This window comes from Periplaneta americana, chromosome 7, assembly GCF_040183065.1.
Source record: "Periplaneta americana isolate PAMFEO1 chromosome 7, P.americana_PAMFEO1_priV1, whole genome shotgun sequence".
Lineage (NCBI taxonomy): Eukaryota > Metazoa > Arthropoda > Insecta > Blattodea > Blattidae > Periplaneta > Periplaneta americana.
In genome coordinates, this window is record NC_091123.1 from 142,327,201 (window position 1) to 142,350,363 (window position 23,163).

General features: G+C 34.5%; 1 non-coding gene across 1 annotated transcript; it reads right to left on the bottom strand.

Moving 5' to 3' along the window:
- Positions 1-3,898: 3,898 nt before the first annotated feature.
- On the bottom strand, positions 3,899-3,970 carry TRNAD-GUC (transfer RNA aspartic acid (anticodon GUC)). The gene has a single exon. It is a non-coding gene; the product is annotated as a tRNA-Asp (tRNA).
- Between the last annotated feature and the right edge of the window lie 19,193 nt (positions 3,971-23,163).

The following is a 23,163-nucleotide window of genomic DNA, read 5'->3' on the forward strand; positions in this document are numbered from 1 at the left end:
TATTTATTACTTCCCTGACTGGCTGACTTATTAATTGATTGATTGACTGACTGATGATTGATTGATTTGCTGATTGACTGATTGATTTTCTAACTGATTGATTCATTAATTAATTCACTCACGCGCTGACTCATTCACTTACTCACTCATTCCTTGTCTCATTCATTAGTTTATCCACTGATTCATACATTCACTCAATAATTTACTTATTCACTTACCGATATATTGACTCATACACTCACTCATTCACTATGTCAGTCAAATCTTTACTTATTTACACATTCAATCATTGTTTGATTAACTCAATTATTTACTCATTCATTGATTGATTCGCATACCCACTCATTATTGACTCATTCCCTAACTCTTTAACTCACTCATCCATTCATTGACTAATTAATTCGCTGATTCACCTATTAATCCACTCAATTCTATGATAAACTCTCCTATTCTCTCACTCGTTGATTTATTTATTCACTTATTTATTAACTCATTAATGTACTCATTCGCTATTTTACTTAAGTCGTTAGTCACACACTCATTCACTCAATAACTGATTAACTCTTTCACTCACTTGCTGAAGGAAACATTCAAACACTCACTCGATTGATTGATTGATTGATTGATTGATTGATTGATTGATTGATTGATCGATTGATCGATTGATTCATTCATTCATTCATTCACTCATGCGTTAACTACTTCCCATACCGTTATACAATGATTAATTCATTTACTCGTTGATTGACTTGTTCCCTCACTCGCTTATTGACTCATTTATTATTTAATTCAAATCATTACTTAAAATTTCAGTCAGTAATTGATTATCTTATTCACTCTCTTGTTATGGGATAATCTACTCAACAACTTAGTTGTTAATCGACTCACTCATTTATTTGTTCAAATGTTGATTGCCTGAAAAACTCATTCATTGGTTGACTAACTCATATTGATTAAATGCTGCTTCATTCATACATACATGCATTCATTCATTCGTTCATTCTCCAGTTCATTCAATTAATCTAACTTACTCATTAACTCAGTCGTTGATTGACTCACACATAGAGAGTGTAACGAAAATAGTGGACCAAACTTCAGGTATGGATTCTTCTTATGTAGAGATGGAATAAGGTTATGTGAACATGGGTCCGGAAATGCCTGGTTGCCGTGTTATAGGGGTTACGAGGAGGATCATGCTCCACCCTATCCATCGGCCAGAACTTTTGTGCTTCCTCACATTCAGTCTGAATGTACGCAGACATCTTAATGCAACATTCCCTGGCCGATGGATAGGGCGAGATGGACCAACTGCTCGGCCTCCACGCTCACCGGATCTCAACCCACTGGACTTGTACTTGTGGGGGACTTGAAATCGCTGTGTGTTTGACTCCAGTGAACGATGTGAAAACTCTCCGTCTGCGAATTAAGCAACACTTCGAAAAATACGTGCTACGCCAGGAATTTGGGAGCAGGTCCGTACGTCAGTTCCTGTAAACAAATGTACACAGACTGAAACATTAAACAACTAATAGGCTACCTAAGTTCTGTAGTGCACAATGATCCTTCTTGTAACCCCTATGACATGGCAACCAGAGATTTCCGGACCCATGTTCATGTAAACTTTTTTTCTTCTCTACATATGAGGAATACATACCTGAGGTTTGGCCCTCTATTTTCGTTACATCCTGTACACAAACTCAATTTTTATGAACCTCTTTGACTCACTGATGTAATAGCCAATTCATTACCTCACTTGTTTGTTGTTGATTAGCTACTTAAGTGATTAATTTTTTCATTAATCCGTCCATGCTTTGCATCGTGAATTTCGTCAACTGCGATGCGAACTCGCAATAAATACTGGTCGCCTGTTTCGCTCGCTCTTTTCGTTTAAATGGACGCGAATTAACGTCACGTCGTTAGAAAGAACAGAGCAGGGGAACTTCCGTACTCCATCCATCAATAAAACGACCCGGTGAGATCCAGGAAGCGCCATGCATCATGTCTCATGTCTCTATCAAACTCGGTGGAGTGGAAAATTACTGGAAAGACTGATTGTGCTGGTTCTAGGAATTCGCTACTATTGTTATCATAATGGGATTTTAATTGTCTTCTAGTCTTGTCGTATGAGAAAGAAGAATCGGTTTTAAAGCTTTCAATGGATATAGGCCTGCACGTTTTCTGCCCATCTGAGCATGTTTTCAGTACTGTAATGAAATGGAATTATCCTTATTTCAAGCATAGCATTGTAAGTTGATGTTTTCTCGACGGTCCGCAATCACTGCATGACATCACTGCTTCCTCTTCGTTAGTCACGTTCCTCTTACATAATATAAAGTGTAAAAAGGGCACCACAGAGCAACAAAATAATAGAAGTGCACGGCGCATGTTACGACAGGGAACAGCGAATAAATAATTATACAGTATGGACACTTCGCGTCGGTACCTTTGATGTAGCAGGACTGATTTCAATGACCTTCAAACCAGTTTGAGCGTGAGATTCTGCTTTCTCTCAGGAGTTGGCACTGACATCACTCTAGCTAGCAGTCGACACAGCGGAAATATAACTCATACATTAATATATCTAGGTACATTATGTACTCAAATAAATGAGAGTTGAGACGTTGACCCTCAACAACAATTAAAATATCTAATGATTTGATAGCACAGAAAATGAAAAACAAAATTCCTATGAGAAGTAAAACGATATACCTATATTATATTGTATACAAATATTAAACGAATTTGATACATAATTTTATAATATAATTTATTATACATAAAATATAAAAAAATATTATTACAACTAGTTTGTCACTGAGAAATAAGTAAAAGCCGTTAACTTGAATTTATTTGAAGCAAAGCGTTACTGGATTATGCAATAAGGTAGGCGATGTTTGGATCCTGTGTCTCAACTCTATACTCAATTATTATATTAGCGTGTGCTCGATTACACTAACCTCTAGCGCTTGAAAGTGGAACTAAACGCCGGCGCACAGAGAAACAAAACACAGGAAAATTCGGTCAGTGTCCATTCTATATAATCCCTATTCGCTGCAGGGAAGCAGAGAACAAATGGTGCGCTCCTGGTGGTTTGGTTGTGACGCTTAACATTTGAAAATTTGAGCGCTATATTGGTGGTTTTGTTGATCAAATTATAATAGTACATTAGGCAACGAGCCTATAATGATAGTAATTAAGAGGCGAGTACGGATGTTTATGAAACGAGCGCAAGCGAGTTTCATAATTTTCATACGAGCTTCTTAATTACCATTATAGGCGAGTTTCATACGACTTTTTATGCTCGACCATATTTCTAGCTTGAAATTATTCATTTTATTTGTATCTAACTGATCTTGAGCAATACCTCGTAAATTGTGAGATGTGCGCAGACGCGAAAGTATTGAATTTTTCCGAGGAACAGATGTCCACATTGACCTTGATAGCCTATAAGAACCTACAGAGTAAACTAAATATTAACTTTGATATAACATTGAAATTAAATTAGACATTGAAAAACGAGATGACAAATTGAATTTATTTGAATATTATTTACAATTAACGCTAATTATTATAGTAACAGAACATAACCTTCTGCGACAGTATTGGATTTCCAGCCTCCGTGACTTTTCGCTAATTCTCTTTCGATTGCATATCCGAGAATAATCGATACTTGCGGTTTTATAACGGTACAAAGCTGACTTGTCATTGGCTGAGGTTTTATAACGGTACAAAGCTGACTTGCCATTGGCTGAACACCTGTACTTTAATGAGTAGGTGTACTTAAATGACATGCATTAAAGGACTGCTACCAGGTGTATAATTACTACATTTCAGCATGGTCGAGCATAAAGGTTGTTAAAAATGAATGTTATTATGAATAATTTCGAGGGAAAAATTGTTCCGGAGCCGTGTATCGAACCCGGGACCTTTGGTTTGACGTACCAACGCTCTACCACTGAGCTACTCGGGAACTCTAACCGACACCGATCCAATTTTTCCCTCTATATCCACAGACCTCAAAGTGGGCTGACAACCGTCAAGCAACCAACTTCGAGTGCACACTAACGTTAAACCAAAGGTCCCGGGTTCGATACCCGGCTCCGGAACAATTTTTCCTTCGAAATTATTCAAATCAACTTTACAGGGAGTTATACCTGAAATCTTGATTTGCATAATACACGTCACTGTTCGTTAACAGAAAGCCACAATTTAAGTCACACGGAGTTAGTGTGCACTCGAAGTTGGTTGCTTGACGGTTGTCAGCCCACTTTGAGGTCTGTGGATATAGAGGGAAAAATTGGATCGGTGTCGGTTAGAGTTCCCGAGTAGCTCAGTGGTAGAGCGTTGGTACGTTAAACCAAAGGTCCCGGGTTCGATACCCGGCTCCGGAACAATTTTTCCCTCGAAATTATTCAAATCAACTTTACAAGGAGTTATACCTGAAATCTTGATTTGAATGTTATTATTTTTGTGTGTTTATGTTATTTAATTAAGGTAATAAGTAAAAATTTCAACAGAACAAATATAAATAAAATATTAGGCTAGTTGTTCTGATGAAATTTTCAGTTGTTTTCTTAATTAAATAACATAACATACAAACGATTCATAAAATAGCCATCAAACTCTCGTCTCAAAAGAAATATGGAGGCTCTTTTGTTGTTCTGTCAGTGTTACCAACACATAAATTGTATCCCCGTCAGTCTAACACCTGGAAATCCGTCAGAAACCGTAAAAATTAAATAAATAAATAAGTAAATAAATAAATAAATTCCTTTACTCACTCACTCGCTCATGTAACAGAAAATGTGAGATTTTTCCCATTAGTACCTTTAATAAAAACACAGTCACGTAAAAAAAACAGTAGTAGCTTATAATAGGAAGGTGTTGGAGAAGGATTTTTGGTCCAATTAAAGAAAGAGATGGCAGCTGACGAATTCAAATTAACATGGAACTCAATAAATCAATACAAAACCATAACATAATTAATCCTACAAAGGCGGAGAGACGAGCTTGGTTCGGGCATATCAACCACGTGGATGAAGATAGAATAGTCAAGAAAATTTGTAATTGGAAACCTATGAATACAAGGAGTAGAGGAAGACCCAAGAACAGATGGAAATATGATGTAGTAGAGGATATAAGAAAGCTGGAATTAAGGAATTGGCCAAGACTCATCCAAGACCGAAATGAATGGCGAAAAATAGTTCAGAAGGTCAAAACTTCTATGAAGTACCTGATGAAGAAGAAAAGCTTATAATAGACCTAAAGCTCTTAATCATATTTCTCTCGTTTCACTTCTTGCTTTTATGGAAAATCATTTATGCTTGTAACGAGGGATATTTACGAGGAACATAAAATAGATAGAAGGGGCAAGGCTTGCTGGATAGTGGCACCAGAGTTCGATCAGCTGATCTAGGGCAGAAGCGATATGGCATATAGGAAGGCCAATGTATGTCTAATGGAATATGAGTGTTTTGGATTAATTTTAGCACAAAAAATTAGAAATGACGATAATATTACGTAGGTGATTACACTTGATGCATATTAATAACCTCACTGCAATGTATTAAAGCGCGATAACGTTATTTAATGATGTTTATTTCGGAAAACTTCAGTGCGTGTACGATTTCCTCACTGCCAGCAATTTATCTTAAAAAAGGAGCAGATTTGTGTATGTTTATCGAATGCGCATCATTACGCTTACGAATTCAAATACAGAAAAACAAATAGGGCTAGGCTTACTTCAATTTACCAATTACCCTATTCGTTTCGTGTTCCTGTTTCAGTTTTGCAATCGAATCTTCAATACGTCTCAGGTTATTTCAACAAAGTAACTACAGTGTCCTATTAAATTTAGAAATGGTAATGGCATATAATTGCACCAACTCCTCTCCCCCCCCCCACCTTGGCTATACGTCTCGGTAGAGCCGCCAAGATGTTAATCACAAAATCAAAGCTATTTCAAAACTATTATATTTAATATTTCTGTAAGACAAAACTTTCTCACACTATTACAGTTTTCAGATCAATAAAAGTTACATAACCTATGTTTTCACTACCCCCCAAATGAAGGGTACTTGTCAGACTAAGAAATGCAAAGTACTGTCAAATGTCGTAAAGAAATTGCCATGATTAAAATTAAAAAAAAAAAACAGTAGTGTCCTTTCTTTTGTAAACTCCTTCGTCTCAGTCTTACTTAATACATTTTCGTAACTTCTAACTTCAATTTCCTTACTAAAACGTCGACAGTAAAAGTATCCTATATGTTCATAAGACATTTATAGCGGGCTTATCTTTAAGTTATTTCATGTTTTATTATAAAACAAGCCATTAAAACAAGACACTTATTCAATTAGGATCTACCGAAACATTTTTTTATCTTAATACATTCTAGGATATGCTGTCATATCCACAATAATTGTAATAAATTCCATAAACGTACAGCACAGTGTGTAATGTTTTTCCCGAGATCAGCTGATCTGAGAGAGCTGTTATTTTGGTGCCACGTTCATCCGGTAGAGTAGTACCATTTACTTTGATGCTCGAAGGTCTAAGACGTTTCTCAATTGTTATTTTATCTACAAATTCTCAGTAATTTCTGTTCCAACAACGTGCATATTGTACAACATATAATATATGGACATTGCAATAGTTGTTTTCTTTACGGTCCGACAAGGTTTAATAAACTAGAGTGAGAAATGAAGCTTTGCAAATTTAAGGGTTAATCAGTTACTATGATAGGGAAAACTTTATAATCGGTTACTATGGTAGGAAAGTAAAACAAAAATCACGAGATCGATATTATAAGAAGCCCGTTAAGTGTTAAAAAAAAGATGTTTGCCTCTTAAATCGTACGTTACTTACATCGATGCACCTTTATTAAACAATCTTTACGTTTCAAAATACTATAAAATAAATTGTTCACTCACCAGTTCTTACAAAAAAGAATGAAATTTACAAATTCAATATTATAGTATTGTGAAATTTTAATTTTCCTACCAATTTTTTTCTATTGCTATATTAAAATTATAACATATAACCTATTAACCTGTTGTATCCTATGGGATACTTTGTCAATTTAAGGGTTAAGCATGCATCGATAGCATTTAAAAATTCGAGACCGATATTCCTTACAGAAAATATCTTGAAATAGAAAATTCGTAATGAAAAGTAAACATATTTTCTATACATCTTGATTACACAACTTTTAACACTATATCACTTCGCAATATGTATTATATGCCTTTCTCGTGTTAAATTTTACCGTACCTGGTTAACACGTTTCAGCCTGTTATGGGCCATCTTCAGAACTGGTTGGTGTTGGTCTTGGCGCCATTTGTTTGTGTTTCCTGTAGGGGTGTGTTTGTGTAGTGTAATGTGGAATCAAAGAGTGTGTGTGTTCTGAAATTGAGTTGTGTGTTGAGAATTTCATTTGGATATGTTTTTGTGTGTCTATATATTTCGTATTTTCTAGTGTGTTTAGTTTCTGTTTTTTTTTTTTTTTTTTGATTATGTAGAATTTCCATGTCTATGTTTATGTTTCTGTAGGTGTGGTTAGCATTTGTGATATGTTCTGCATAAGTGCACCAAACAGTTCTGAAGATGGCCCATAACAGGCTGAAACATGTTAACCAGGCACGGTAAAATTTAACAAGAGAAAGACATTTAATACATATTCCGAAAACATAATTTCATGTATAATCGTTATTTTCTCATAGCAGAGCTAACTTCATCGTCTCGCAACAAAAAATCACGGAGACAATAACAATAATTATATTTGGTTTTGATTAGGACTAACTCGTCTACTAATTTGTACTAAAATAATTATGTATTTCATGGGCACTATTCCTGGATAGATTAGTTGATATTGAAAATGAACACAATCCGTCCAATAGTTAGTATATAGGAGAAATCGCTGCCCACGGGTGGGCAGACATGCCTTGCTTTGTGTCAGTATCAGGTATAGTTAATTCTGCGAAAATCTCTAAATCGATTCTTTGCAACGTCACAACTCAGTTTTTCGCTTTACTGTGTAAAAGCACACTTTGCTTGTCCACGTCACAGATAATATGTCTCGAGATATACAGTGACAAATTCTTGGGATTCGCTCGTCAAGAATTGTGCTTTGTGGCTGTATTTGCGTCATTACTTTACGAAGAACTGTAAGCAATGAAAACGGCGGGAAGGAAGCTTGTCTGCTCTCAGGCATTGTACCCCGACTACCGTAAATATCCCGCACGTGTGATCTACTAACAGGCTCGGATTTTCCGGTATTCTGGTAAGCTAGTCAAAATAAATGTTAATGTTTGCTCTTCGGTTACACGCATGAAACCTCTCGATGTATGGCCAATTAAAGGGATATGCATTCATAATTTCTTATGCCCAAAGGCAGGTCTTTTACTGAAAATCTATTATTCTCCAATCTTCCCTCTTTTCCACCTTCCTCTTAGTCTCCACGTATGATCCGTTACATTTTAATGTTGTCTATCATCTGATATCTTCTTCTGCCCCGAACTTTTCTCCCGTTCACCATTCCTTCCAGCGCATCCTTCAGTAGGCAGTTCCTTCTTAGCCAGTGATCCAGCCAATTTATTTTTCTCTTCCTGATCAGTTTCGGCATTATTATTTCTTCAAGTCCACACCTGTGGAGTAACAGTCAGCACGTCTGGCCGCGAAACCAGGTGGCCCGGGTTCGAATCCCGGTCGGGGCAAGTTACCTGGTTGAGGTTTTTCCGGGGTTTTCCCTCAACCCAATACGAGCAAATGCTGGGTAACTTTCGGTGCTGGACCCCGGACTCATTTCACCGACATTATCACCTTCATTTCATTCAGACGCTAAATAACCTAGATGTTGATACAGCGTCGTAAAATAACCCAACAAAATAAAAATAAAATATTTCTTCAACCACCCTATATAGCACAGCTTATTTTGTCTGTCCATTTCACTCAGTCTATTCATCCTATATCTACATTTCAAATGCTTAAAGTAGTTTCTCTACACTTCGCCGTTATTTTTCTAGAGGTCCACAGAAGATGCTCTATTTTAAGGTTTTAATTGTTACTGTATTCCAAGAAGTATGCTATTTTATGTTATTTTAAGTAGGTTATTTTACGACGCTTTATCAAATCTTAGGTTATTTAGCTTCTGAATGAGATGAAGGTGATAATGCCGGTGAAATGAGTCCGGGGTCCACACCGATAGTTACCCATCATTTGCTCATATTGGGTTGAGGGAAAACCCCGGAAAAAACTTCTACCAGGTAAATTGCCTCGACCGGGAATCGAACCTGGGTCACCTGGTTTCGCGGCCAGACACGCTAATCGTTACCCCACATGTGTGGACTATTTATTTACTTATTTTTTATGTTATAAAATCAATCAACTTCATCCCATAAGCTATGGGGTTGTAAACTACTAGAAAAAATTACTTGAAAAACTAAACGATATTTTCAAGTTTGTAAGTATTATTACGTTATGATTATCACACGAATTATACAGATTGATCTATAAGTAAGTTTAAATATTATATGTATGTAACGTAGCAGCAAAAGCAAGATTAAAATGCCCTAAAACATTTTCTCTGAAAGTGCTTTATTTCCGAGTTACCTCGCAGTCTAATGGATTGGTCGTGGAGGACCAGCTGGTTGGCCAGCCAGACCACCGGACATGAACCGCCTAGACTTTTTTGTGGGAATTCTGAAGTCACTAGTGTACGTCACTGACATTTCGGACAGAGCAGAAATGCAGCGACGAATTGAACTTAGATGTGAAATTTTCCGAAATGAGTTGAACGAGTGATGTTACAAAATAAGTAAAGCGACGAGCACGTCTCTGTCTACGAGATTAAGTAAATCACTTCGAACACTTACTATGTATATTGTAATAGCTCTGTAAACTTTATGAGAGAAAATGAAGGGTTTCTTGAAAAAAAAAAAACAGCCACAGTCCATAAAACATAAATTTTCAGGAGAAACAAAAACTATCTGGCATGGGCGTTGTTGACACTTCAAGTATGAAATTTATCATGCCATTTATTTAGGTATTCTAGAAACTTGGGACAGCTGAAGTGCATTTATAACTTAAATTGCCTCACAGAAATATATGGTGTAAATGTAGGTAACTGTGGACAATAGAATAGAATGTTTTATTTTCACTGGCAGAGTTAACGGCATAAGGCCGTCTCTTCCACTCAACGAGACTTAATCAATACAATAGGGAGATACATATTTAAATTGTAATTATTTACAATATATTAAAGATTGTCCAGTAATATTCTTCAGTTAAATTTTAACGACTACTGTATGTTTATTCAATCTGAGATAAAGCCTATACGAAAAAGTAATAACTTAATATATTAAATAATGTAATTGAATTCAGTCTATATGCAACATGTAATACTCATGTTGTGGCTGAAGTGTGCCTCTCCTTTAAGCTTCTTTTCCTTTATTATATCCTGTTTTTCCTCCTTATGTTTCTTCCATGGGATTACTTCTGCACTTAAAAATGACTCCATACGTAACACAACAATTTAAGGGTTCAGACGCATAGTGGGCCAAGCGCCATTTATTAAAAACGGATAAAGCAAGGGTTAAAGTTAAGTGAATACCATAGTTTAATGAAGATTGACATATAATTTAATTTGAATGTGTATACTTTATAACTTATTACTTGCTATAGCTATGTTTCCATTGAATTATGGTAATAACTTAATTTTAACTCTTGTTTTCTACGGTTTTAGTAAATGGCGTTTGGCCCACTATGGTTCTAAACCCTTCAATTCACATGACAAAGTATTTTTCTCTGAGGTGGTTTTTGCCGCATACGTAAGAAGCAGTACTGCCAATCTGCTACAGTTTGAAATTGTATGGATATATTTTTCAAGATGATATGAATGGGGTACTTGTAAATGCTACCATTGCCGCCTCGGCTGGACAATGACTGTGTCCACAAAAAAAAGTCTTTGGCCTATGGTTGTTTTATGAAAACCATTAAAAATTCCACTCATATAACAGAGCTTGTGATGTTTTCTTCCCCTAACAACTAATTCAACAGATGGCCACTACAGTACGCTTACCATATGCTTCTTAATATCTCAAATTTGCATTTTTTGAACTATAGTTCTTTTTTCATAAAACCCTTCAATTACTTTCAGTTTAAGTTGAATTTGTTAGTTACCGTTACTCTGAAATAAAATACTTTAGTCTTGTTTTTATTACTAAATATGACTCATCTAATATCTACACGTGCTTATGAAGCAACCGGTATAAAAGTAAGAAAATCTCCATCAAACAAATCAGAAGATACAAGAATGTTGGAAGCATTTAGCAGGTTACCTTCTTTAAGGGGATAGGTACAGCTTAACTAACTAACTTACTGGCTTTTAAGGAACCCGGAGGTTCATTGCCGCCCTCACATAAGCCCGCCACTGGTCCCTATCCTGAGCAAGATTAATCCATTCTCTATCATCATATCCCACCTCCCTCAAATCCATTTTAATATTATCTTCCCATCTACGTCTCGGCCTCCCTAAAGGTCTTTTTCCCTCCAGCCTCCCAATTAACACTCTGTATGCATTTCTGGATTCGCCCATACGTGCTACATGCCCTGCCCATCTCAAACGTCTGGATTTTATGTTCCTAATTATGTCAGGTGAAGAATACAATGCGTGCAGTTTTGCGTTGTGTAACTTTCTACATTCTCCTGTAACTTCATCCGTCTTAGCCCCAAATATTTTCCTAAGCACCTTATTCTCAAACACCCTTAACCTATATTTCTCTCTCATAGTGAGAGTCCAAATTTCACAACCATAAAGAACAACCGGTAATATAACTGTTTTATAAATTCTAACTTTCAGATTTTTTGACAGCAGACTGGATGATAAAAGCTTCTCAACTGAATAATAACAGGCATTTCTTAGGTACAGCTTACAGCAGTAAAATGTTTGGAAATATTAAACATTTTTTTTCCTCCATTACTGCATCTTGTACAATAATGAAAATTGGTATGTGTAAAACACTGTCCTTCTGTTATATGTAAAAAAATATATTTTTACGTTTAAAAAAGATATATATATTTTTTTTCAAAATTCAAAATGGTGGCAGTTTACTGTGCAGTGAGGAATCTTTTCCCTCATAACTCATAAACTTGATAACTTTTTCATGTTCTCTCTGTTTTATATTATTGCTGAAACTCATGTGTACAATGTAATGCTCTTTTAAGTACATTCCTTAATAAATAATATTTTTTGTGTTAGAAGAAAACACTGATATTTGACCATTTTTTGAAATTTATTTATTTTTTATCAGACAATCTATCAAAGGTTGAGAAGTGATCTTGCATCATATTGTAGATATGACATACACAAATACACACAAACAATTCGTCACAGAATGCTGGATAGTTTTGACCCATGTGGGAAACGCTTCATCACTACACAGTGAACTGAAATTTGGAAAAAAAAAATGTAAATAATTTAATTTTTTTAAATCGTAATTTTTTTTTTCATATAGCAGAAGGACAATGTTTTACACATACAAATTTTCATTAATATATAAGATACAATAATGGAGGAAAAAATATTGAATATTTCCAAAATTTTACTGCTGTAAACTGTACCTAACCCCTTAAGAGGTGAAAAGGCAAATTGCTTTCTATGTGGGTACACATGAAGCGGTTGCATGTATCAGCTGTGTGTGTGACAGAAGTGATGTAATGAATGGCAGTAAATATACAGCAAATTATTGGTTCGTTATTTGCGAATTGAGTTTTTCAAGCGATGCATTTCCGTTAACACGAAAGTTCAAACAAGCTGTTTTAATTTAATTTATATTTCCAGTGGAGGCAGCATAATTGACGTTTACTCTGGAACAATGCCATAAATTATATGTTCGTTCTGAAGTCGTACCACTCTCATATTCACTTTATTATCATTGGCAACATCAGCATCATCATTATCATCACCCTCATCATCGGTTTCAATGATTAATTCCATTTATATCCTCTTAAACTCCAACTCATGTATAGTGCTGTATAATCTCATTTTTAACACTCCAGATGTCTCCTGAATTGGGTTGTAATTTATTGCTGTTTGTCCTACATTACAAAAATGCTACATCAGTAGTTGTTTCTAATGCTCGATTTTGCCGTTTATCTTTTCAATCGAAAGCCCTTTCCTTATGTCTTCAGTTTTTTTTAATTAATTTAAGATAGGCACTACATTGGGAATTAAAAAAAATAATTAAAGTGTTTCGTCTGTATTATCAACAGTAATCTCACTAGAGATTTTGCTTTTATCGATAAATCTGCGAGTGGAACACTAGCAGATTTATCTAGAGAAAATCAAAACTCGAGTGGGATTTAATTGACTATTACACGATTAGAAGGAAATATATAAAGATTAGAAGTAACGAAGTACTCCAATACAATAAAATATTAATTGGCTTACGAAAATACAACTGTCTTCAAATGTATTATTGTACCATCTCAACATTACACTAAAAGCCATTTCATACAAGTTGAGAGGATTTGAAAGCATTTCTTTCCCCTTCTACTTTCTCTGAGTTCGTCAGCGACAGCGTAAAGTGAAATAAATGCTTTCTCATCCTCTCAACTTGTATTAAATGTCGTTTACGCTGTCGCTGACGAACGCAGAGAAAGTAGAAGGGGAGAGAAATGCTTTCAAATCCTCTCAACTTGTATGAAATGGCGTTTAGATGGCAGTAATGTTTTATGATTGTTTTCTTGTTACCGGTATCAGTTGTGCCAACTATGGAATCATCATTGAACACTGTGGACTGTTACTAGTCAAGAAGGCTTTGTTGATTCAGTTTCATTTTTATTAAAACATTTGCATTCCATTTCAATCATCCGGATCCCAGTAATCAACGCCACTTGACAGATGATTTTCAATAAATCTTAGTATTAAACAATCTCTGAATCTATCCAATGATATCCTCTATTTACAGGTTTAACTATAAATCCAAAATGATTAAAAGCATATATTAATATTATTCTAATATGGCAGATAAGTGCAATGGATTTAAGCTCTATAAATAAAGTATTTTAAAAACTGTGACTATCCATGATATCATATATTAGAAGCTATAACAAACATAACCTAAATAATATAAACAAGTGTTAGAAAAGTTTTAATTAGGGATGATGAAATAAACAAGAAACGTTTTAATTAACGATGACGAAATAAAAAATAAACATGAATAATTCTAAAAGAAACAATTATTGAAAGTACAATTTTCAAATTTGAATGTTTTAGTGGTTGGTGGTTCAGTTGATGTTATATTGGACGTGTGCGTAAAAGAAGTGAACTCGTTGATGTACATGGTGTATCCCTAACTTATTCAGGATTTCCGAATGGTGCTCTTCATATATGACCAGTGATCTTCATTAATTCTTGTTCTTGAATGACAATGCGAGTCATATTTGAAAGTGCTGTGCTTCGACTGGAGTGGTTTGTAATTTTCTGTTTTTTGACGTCCAGACCAGTGCAGTTTGAAATGGTGGCAAACAAAGAAACAAATGCTAGGGTAGTGATAAAAATAAACAAATGCTAGGGACGCGATAAAATTAAACAAATGCTAGGGACGCGATAAAATTGTGCGATAAGCAGCCATGATTGGTTGAAAGACGTCCTTTCGTACCGTTTTATTGGTCGAAAGTAGTGTGACGTAGTAAAAGTGTAATAGTCAATTATAAAATTCTGTTTAAGAACTTAAATGAACGTTGCCTAGATGATATAAACAAGTGTTACTATATTCATCATCATCATCATTATCATCATCATCATCATCATCATCATCATCATCATCATCATCATCATAACAGAACTCTATAAACTTTGAGCAATTGTAAATATATGTCTCAGTTTTGTAACATGCGTATACACAGTCAATAAGCAAAATGTTATAATCACTATAATTATAATTACTAAAAGTGTATATATGTAAATAGTGTAAGTAGAACTAGTTTCATTAACTGAAAGATGGTGATAGTGAAAATCCAGTTACTAAAAGTGTATATATGTAAACAGTGTAAATAGAACTAGTATCATTAACTAAAAGATAGTGATAGTGAACATTCAACAGTGACTAACATATTGAATATCAAAAAATCACGAAACAGTGAAGCAAAAGACGATGGGACACCAATGAACACATAAGTGATAAACATGTTTCAATAAACCATGTAATATGACTAAACGTTATGGGACATGGTGAATATTAAACGAAATTTAAAAAAAATGCGGTTTATAGTGAAACAGTTGATATGGAATGCGAGTTATATCCATTCTAGATAATTATGTGGTTGTGCCATCTATTCAAGATCTGGGCGCTATTACCTCGACTGAGTCATTACACACTACCCCTTAATTCCCCGCTCCACCTTCCCCGGCTGAGACTGTTATGTTTTGGTGAGGGACTAGCGGACAGGAAGTCAGTGATGGATTGTATCAGAATTTTTGCACTCGCTGGTGACCTAAAATCCACCACTGTTGCACAGAACCTTACTGTGCGTTTCTATATAATGCGGGGTAAGCGAAAAGGACGTGGGTTGGGGTTTCTATGCCCCTTCTACTTCCCCTCTTATTTTACAATTCATTTTTGATTTTCAGATAAATCTATTCAAGATAATAAATTTATTTAAAATGCTCAGTCATATGATTTATCAATTTTGCAAATTTATTATTTGCTGATACATCTTAAAAAGATATTTATCAACGTTTTCGCTTGTACGGCATCATCAGATATTCAAAAGTTTGACGAACTCTAAACATTAGTGCATTAAGTTGTACATAGTAACATGCATAACAATAGTTGAATGATTAATCATCAGTTTTATGTACTGAAAATATTGTATTGGGAAATGTTCAATTTTGAATAATTTGTGTGATTTGTTGATTTGCCGAAAAGAGAAATTTATGATTGTAGAATGTGCATATTAATACATATAACTCATGTTACATTTTTTGTTAGATGTCACGGATTGTATAAATAAAATTGTTAAATTGATAAAATATAAATATAAAATATGTACTTTATGTCTATCTAAGACAGCTCACATGGTGTTATGTAACTATTACTGGTGTAGTTAAATGGTGTGTGTTTTTATCTAATACATTTGTTGGAATCTTCTATAGTGTTTATTCATCAACTTTAATTCTGTAACATATAGGGTATGTATTTGAATAAATTTATGATTAATCAAAATGTTGGTGTAATTGATAATTTTTATTATACTATAATGATTCTTAAGGGAACTGTAATTGAATATGTTTTATTTACATATATGAATGTTTTAAATAAATTGAAGTAATTAATAAAAAGCTTACATGTTGTGTGAAGTGAGTACAGCCTTCATTCATATTAATTGTTTTAATGTACCAAATTTTGCTGATCGTTTTGGATTTGTTCACTGGAATGTAGGCCTATATGTTAAAGGCGTAATTGAACTGAAATGAAATGTTCGAAGAACATTATGAATATAAAGGAATTAAATGAAAATACGTTTAATTTAAAAGAGAAATTAAAGGTCTATATTCTAATCCTGAATTTAGGTTCAAATTGAAAAACTTACATTTTAAATAAATATATTTTCCCCTCCTATGCCCAGGGCTGATCTATTCATATATTTTAATTATTTCTGTGATATTTCGCAATTATTGTATAGTGATTAAAAATATGCTCTATTAAAGCTACAATGTCATTTAATATGTCCTCCATAACACAACCCAGGGCTGGGCACATTACGTGATTCTGAGAAATGAGCGCTGTGTGCTTTAAACAGCGTTTCTTGCGAGCGCTGTGACGTAAGCATACTGTACGTCATTCAGTGTCGGTGCAGTGGTGACTCTGCAGTATGAGACGAACTTTGAAGACGGAGTTTCCGCTCATAGACTAAAGCGGCCCGCTACTCCCAATGCTTTTAATGTATCATGGGAGGAGAAGTTCTTTTTGGTAGAGAGCAGTGGATTAGCAAAGTGTTTAATTTGGCATAAAACACTCCAACTGATTAAGAAGTTCAATATCCAACTACATTATTCTTTACAACATGCTACTGAATATGACAAATATGCTGGTAATGAACGCCATAAATTAATACAACTTAAAGAAAATGTTTCTCAGGTACATTATATTAGAGTATCTATTTGATATTTACATTGCATTATAAGTTATTATACATTTAGTAATATATAATTTTAAATTATACAAGTATTATGATATATCATAGTATAGTATATTATAGTTCATGATATATCACATACTGTATCATATTATATATCATGAACTGTAATATACTATACTATGATATATCATAATACTTGTATAATTTAAAATTATATATTACTAAATGTACTATGAAAACTTATAATGCAATATAAATATTGAATAAATACTCTAATATAATGTGCCTGAGAAACATGTTTTTTAAGTTGCATTAATTTATGGTCATATCATATAACATATCATATCATATCATATCATATCATATCATATCATATCATATCATATCATATCATATCATATCATATCATATCATATCATATCATATCATATCATATCATATCATATCGTATCATATCACATCGTATCATACCATATATTATATTATATTATATTATATTATATTATATTATATTATATTATATTATATTATATTATATTATATTATATTATATTATATTATATTATATTATATTTTAACAGGATGACAATAATGCACTTAGTGAATCGGCTATGAGAATTAGCTACAAAATTTGCCACAAAATTGTAAAGGAATTGAAAACATTCAACGAAGGTGAATTCATCAAGCGATGTTTAATTATATTGGCAGATGAACCTTGTCCACAGCAAGTAGGGGAAGTGGAAGCCATACGCCTGTCTCGTAGAACCGTGGTGAGGAGATTGCTGTATGTGCTTATGGGTTATGTAAATAAGCCTAATGATTTGTGTGTGTGCTTAGAGCGAAGTTTATTACATTAAATTAATAAGAGTGTTATAAATTCTGTAATGTACAATGGATTGATGTAATATTCTTATAAACTATTATGTACTGACAGACTGAATGAATAGAACAACCGTGGTTCTTGTTATATTAATGCAGGGAAGGTAGCTGTAATGTGAGTCCGCCACTGCGTGAGCGTTCTGCTCTGGCTTGGAATTGAAGTGCCTTGCGGAGCGAGAGCAGCTCTGGCCGGCTAGACTGAGCAGCTCTCATACCCGGCCCTGACATAACCTCATAAGTCTCAGAACAATAGTCACAAAAATATTTTATTTACAAAAAAAAAATAAGGTCAAGTTTTTTAGTTCCCTACGGCCACTTCCAACGGACTCCTGACGAATATTCACACGTTTATCACTGGGATTGTGGCGCTGGAAATCAATTTAGAACACTTTTATCTCAACCACGACACATTTCAATTTTTATTGTACAATATAAATGCAGTTATCATTACAATGACAGAATAATTCTTGCAGATAACACAGAAACAACTTCGGAAACGTAATTAACAGAGTCGCAGTTTCACTTCACTTCCACTAGATGACTCAGAATTCCAGCAGACGATATGGTACAGGTGTAGCAGGGATGCCAATATCGGCAAACGAAATGGAACTGTGAGGAATGTTACAACAGGTGTGCTAAACGTTAGGAATGTTACAATAGGTGTGTAGCACGTTAGGTTAGGTTAGGTTAGGTGTGTAAGATAATGTGAATGGTTACCACAGCTGGCGACACTGCAATCATTCTCCCACTCCACCTCAAATAACGTCACAACGACGAAATATGGCCGCCTTCTTCCTTCAAATACGACGATTTTTCTATATAAGTAAGGAACCTATTTAAGGCGGGTTGGGTGGGACCACAGCTCTCCCAGTGATCACATTGAGTTTCTACTACTCCACACTACAAAACTAAGGTATTTACAGTGTTTGTTTTTAATTTCCTATATTGGCAATACATTAATAAAACTTCACCAAAAATAATTCTTTGTAAGCACAAGGCTTGACATGACTGAGTTTGTTGTACAAAATCTCCTCATTGAATGTTAATTGCAGTTAGACGTTATTATGTAAATAGAATTAAGTTGTCAGCTTCCAGATGCGATTTGGTATTGTTTTTATTCTCATTTATATATCGGTTAATTTTATAGTCATATCGCAACTTTATTATGGATGTCATTTTATCTGAAGTTCGGCATTATTTTTGACGCAATGTGGGGTGATCTCTTACCATCACGACACGCAACACTCTGGCTGGATACTTAAGCCACGACCGGATCCGATTTGGTGTGTCTATCATTATTGTTTCGTTCGTGATAGGCTACTGTCAGAGATTTTCCCTCCTTCCCCTTGTGGCCTCGAAACGTCTAGTGCTAGAAACACCAGTAAGAAGTATTCTATATATGCACCATAAAAAATTTTCCACTCCTTCTACCATTCTCCTCTGCTTTGATTGGCTCGTGTCTCAAAAGGCGTGCGTTAGAACAAAAGACTCTATTTGTAGGCCTATCATTGGTGTGTCATTGTTCATGTAAAATCCCTTACCAGTCTTTGGTCTGAGAATTGAAGTCTGCTTAAGAAATACATGTTTATACGTCAAGTTAATGTATGAAATAGGCTATTTGATTTCGACACTTTTAGTGCTTCGTCGAAAAGATCTATCTTTTCATGATAATAGTCCCGGAATTGTTTAGGCGTGTTAATAAACCTACTTTGAAAGCAGCAATATATTATTATTATTATTATTATTATTATTATTATTATTATTATTATTATTATTATTATTATTATTATTATTATTATTATTATATGGGAAATGCGTGTTATTATTCGGTTGAGAAGCTTTTGTTATTTAGTCTGCTGTCAAAAAATCTTAAAGTTAGAATTTATAAGACAGTTATATTACCGGTTGTTCTGTATGGTTGTGAAATTTGGATTCTCACTTTGAGAGAAGAACAGAGATTAAGGGTGTTTGAGAATAAGGTTCTTAGGAAAATATTTGGGGCTAAAAGGGATGAAGTTACAGGAGAATGGAGGAAGTTACACAACACAGAACTGCAAGCATTGTATTCTTCACCTGACATAATTAGGAACATTAAATCCAGACGTTTGAGATGGACAGGGCATGTGGATTGTAGCCTATGTGCGAATCCAGAAATGCATACAGAGTGTTAGTTGGGAGGCCGAAGGAAAAAAGACATTTGGGGAGGCCGGGACGTAGATGGGAGGATAATATTAAAATGGATTTGAGGGAGGTGGGATATGATGATAGAGACTGATTAATCTTGCATAGGATAGGGACCGATGGAGGGCTTATGTAAGGGCGGCAATGAACCTGCGGGTTCCTTAAAAGTCATTTGTAAGTAAGTATTATTATTATTATTATTATTATTATTATTATTATTATTATTATTATTATTATTATTATTATTTTGTGACTTTAGATCTCGAAAAACACAAATGTAACTCAGACGGTAGCGTGTTTGCTTGCAGATCTGGAGCTGTGCTTAAGCGTGGGTTCGATTCCCGCTGGGACTAATTACCTGATTAATCTTTTTTTCTAAGTTTTCCCCAACTGTAATGCGAATATCAGGTAATTTCATGGTGAATTCTTGGCTTTCTTTCGCAAAATACCATCTCACTATCACCAATTCCATTGTCGTTAAATAAACTAGTACTTGGTACAGTGCCATTAAATAACTGATTTATAAACGTATAAATAAATAAAAATGTGTATGGCTCTATATATTTTATTTATCTTTTAGTTGGTTTATTTTACACGCTTTATTAACTGCGTTGGTTATCTATGCTTCGTTCCATAGGCTAATGTCTGACAGGCGACATAAACATTGCCGGCAGAGGGAGAGAGAAGGATAATTATTGTTCGAGCAATGGCAGAGGTTCACTGCACAGTTGTCTTGAGGTTGGGCGGGTGTAGAACGCTTCAGACCGCTCAACTTCAATATAAGCATGGTTCAATAGCATTTATACTTCCCTTCTCCTCTGCCGGCAATGTTTACTACCAGACATGCTAACCGTTGTTCCACGGAAGTGGACCCCATAGGTTTCAAAACTGAACAATACAAAGTAAAAAAGTAGATATAGGATGTCAATTTAAAAATAGGCCTACATTTTTTGCTCATCCCGAACAAAATAAAAAAAATACTTCTTTACATAGCCTATAGTGAAAGATTTCTTCCTTTACTCCGAACGATTCTTATAACAATTATTTTTCAATAAAATTACAAATAAAAAAGTTATTTAGCAATGTTCTGTACTACTACTCTTAGTAGGAAGTAATATTCAACTCTCGATCACAAGTAAAGAAGAGACTTCTAGACCCACAGAAAGGAGGAGTAAAGAGTGTATATAGAGTGAACCGTAAGTAATGTCATCAGTTTCAGGGTGTTTTTCTTTAAGACATTTCAAACAAAAAAAGGTTTAACACAATATTTCTCGTTTATGCTTCCTTTTCGAGATAAATATTGTCATATATGAAGCATTTCTTAGGGTGTTTTGGGAAAGCCATTGATTGAATTCCCAATATACTCAGTCGTTTAAGAGAGCAGTGTATTATGATTAGGGGGCGGATGTTGATGACCTAAAAATCTACTTAAAATGATCATTAAAATGCCCTTAAAATAATGGAAAAATAACATGAAATTAAAAGAAAATGACATTTAAATATTATTCACCGTACTCTCACCACAACTTCTTAAAAATTAGTCACCTTGTTTCAATAACTGCTCTGCAAATATCGGAGAGAGGAGGCAACTTCCTGGAATTTGGCTAAGATAAAGGAAAAGAACATGCAATAAAATGAAGGTTTTAAGGGAAAACTATAGATTTTAATGAGGGTTTACAATATGTTTCAATCAGGGGTGGTCGGTGAAAGCCCTCACTTAAACTAAGCCATTGTCAAGCATTTTATATTACTTCCGTTGTGTGAAGTGAAGCCTTCAGTGGAATGAGGGATGGACTTTAGAGTCTGTTCCAAACTATAAAACACAAACTGCACTGTTATTCACTTATTCAATAGGTAAATACTACTGACCTATTTGGTTAGAAAATGATTTAACAGACCTATCGGTAAAGAAGAAATTACATTCCAAATGATCTGAAAGTTCTTCAAAGTATTAAAAATGACCAAAAAATGCCGAAAAATGTACTATTAGTTCAAAAACGTCAAAAATGCAAAAAATACAATGTAAGAAATTACTTTTTTACGTTGATGTTGATATAAAAAGATTTCTATATTAATAGGCATCGTCCTAATGTGAAAAATAAGAAGATGACTTTTCATCAACATCCGCCCCCTAATTATCATAATAAATTATTGAAAGAATTCTAGTTTTGTCCTTCAAAATATGCAGAAATTTGATCCGAAAAAATGTAACACTTTAAAATTCCTTTTCAGAACGAAAAGTTACATCTCTTCGGATAAAATTTTGCACCTTTAAAGGGCAAAACTAAAATTATTCCAATCATTTATTATCATAATACACTCTTCTCTTAACTTGACTGAACATATTGGGAATTCAGTCAGTGGCTTTCCCAAAATACGCTATGAAATGTTTCATAACTTATAATACAATTTTTATTTGTAGAAGGAAGAAAAAACGAGCAAAATTATATGAAAGATTTTTGTTTGAAATAACCCCTTGAAATCAATTACATCATTTATGGTTCACCCTGTATGATGCATACCTACATACCCGTTTAATTACTGGAGTAACTGTTACTAACGAATGCAAAGCTGAAGAGTTCAGAACATTCTATTTCCTGTGTGTCGATTTCGTAGCAGCATGCAAAATAATGTAAAGCAGGAAGTTTAAAGCCGTGGAGTATTGATACTCTTTATCTGCTAGGCTACTATTCTCTGGAGTAGCTACATCACGTCCAACATAAATAGTAGAAGGGTTTCACACCAAAGGAGGCGCTGTTGTCTGTTCCATCATCACATCTAAATAATGACAAGAACAACATCTCCCAGTTCAACAGCACGGCGAATCAATACGAGACAAGCCACTTGTTAGCGACGCAACAGTTTGCTGAAACAAGTTCGCCAAGTTCCCGCCTGAAACTTATTCCGAACAGATAGCAACTTTCGGATGTGGCAATCAGTGAAGGAACTTTACGATGTGCATTG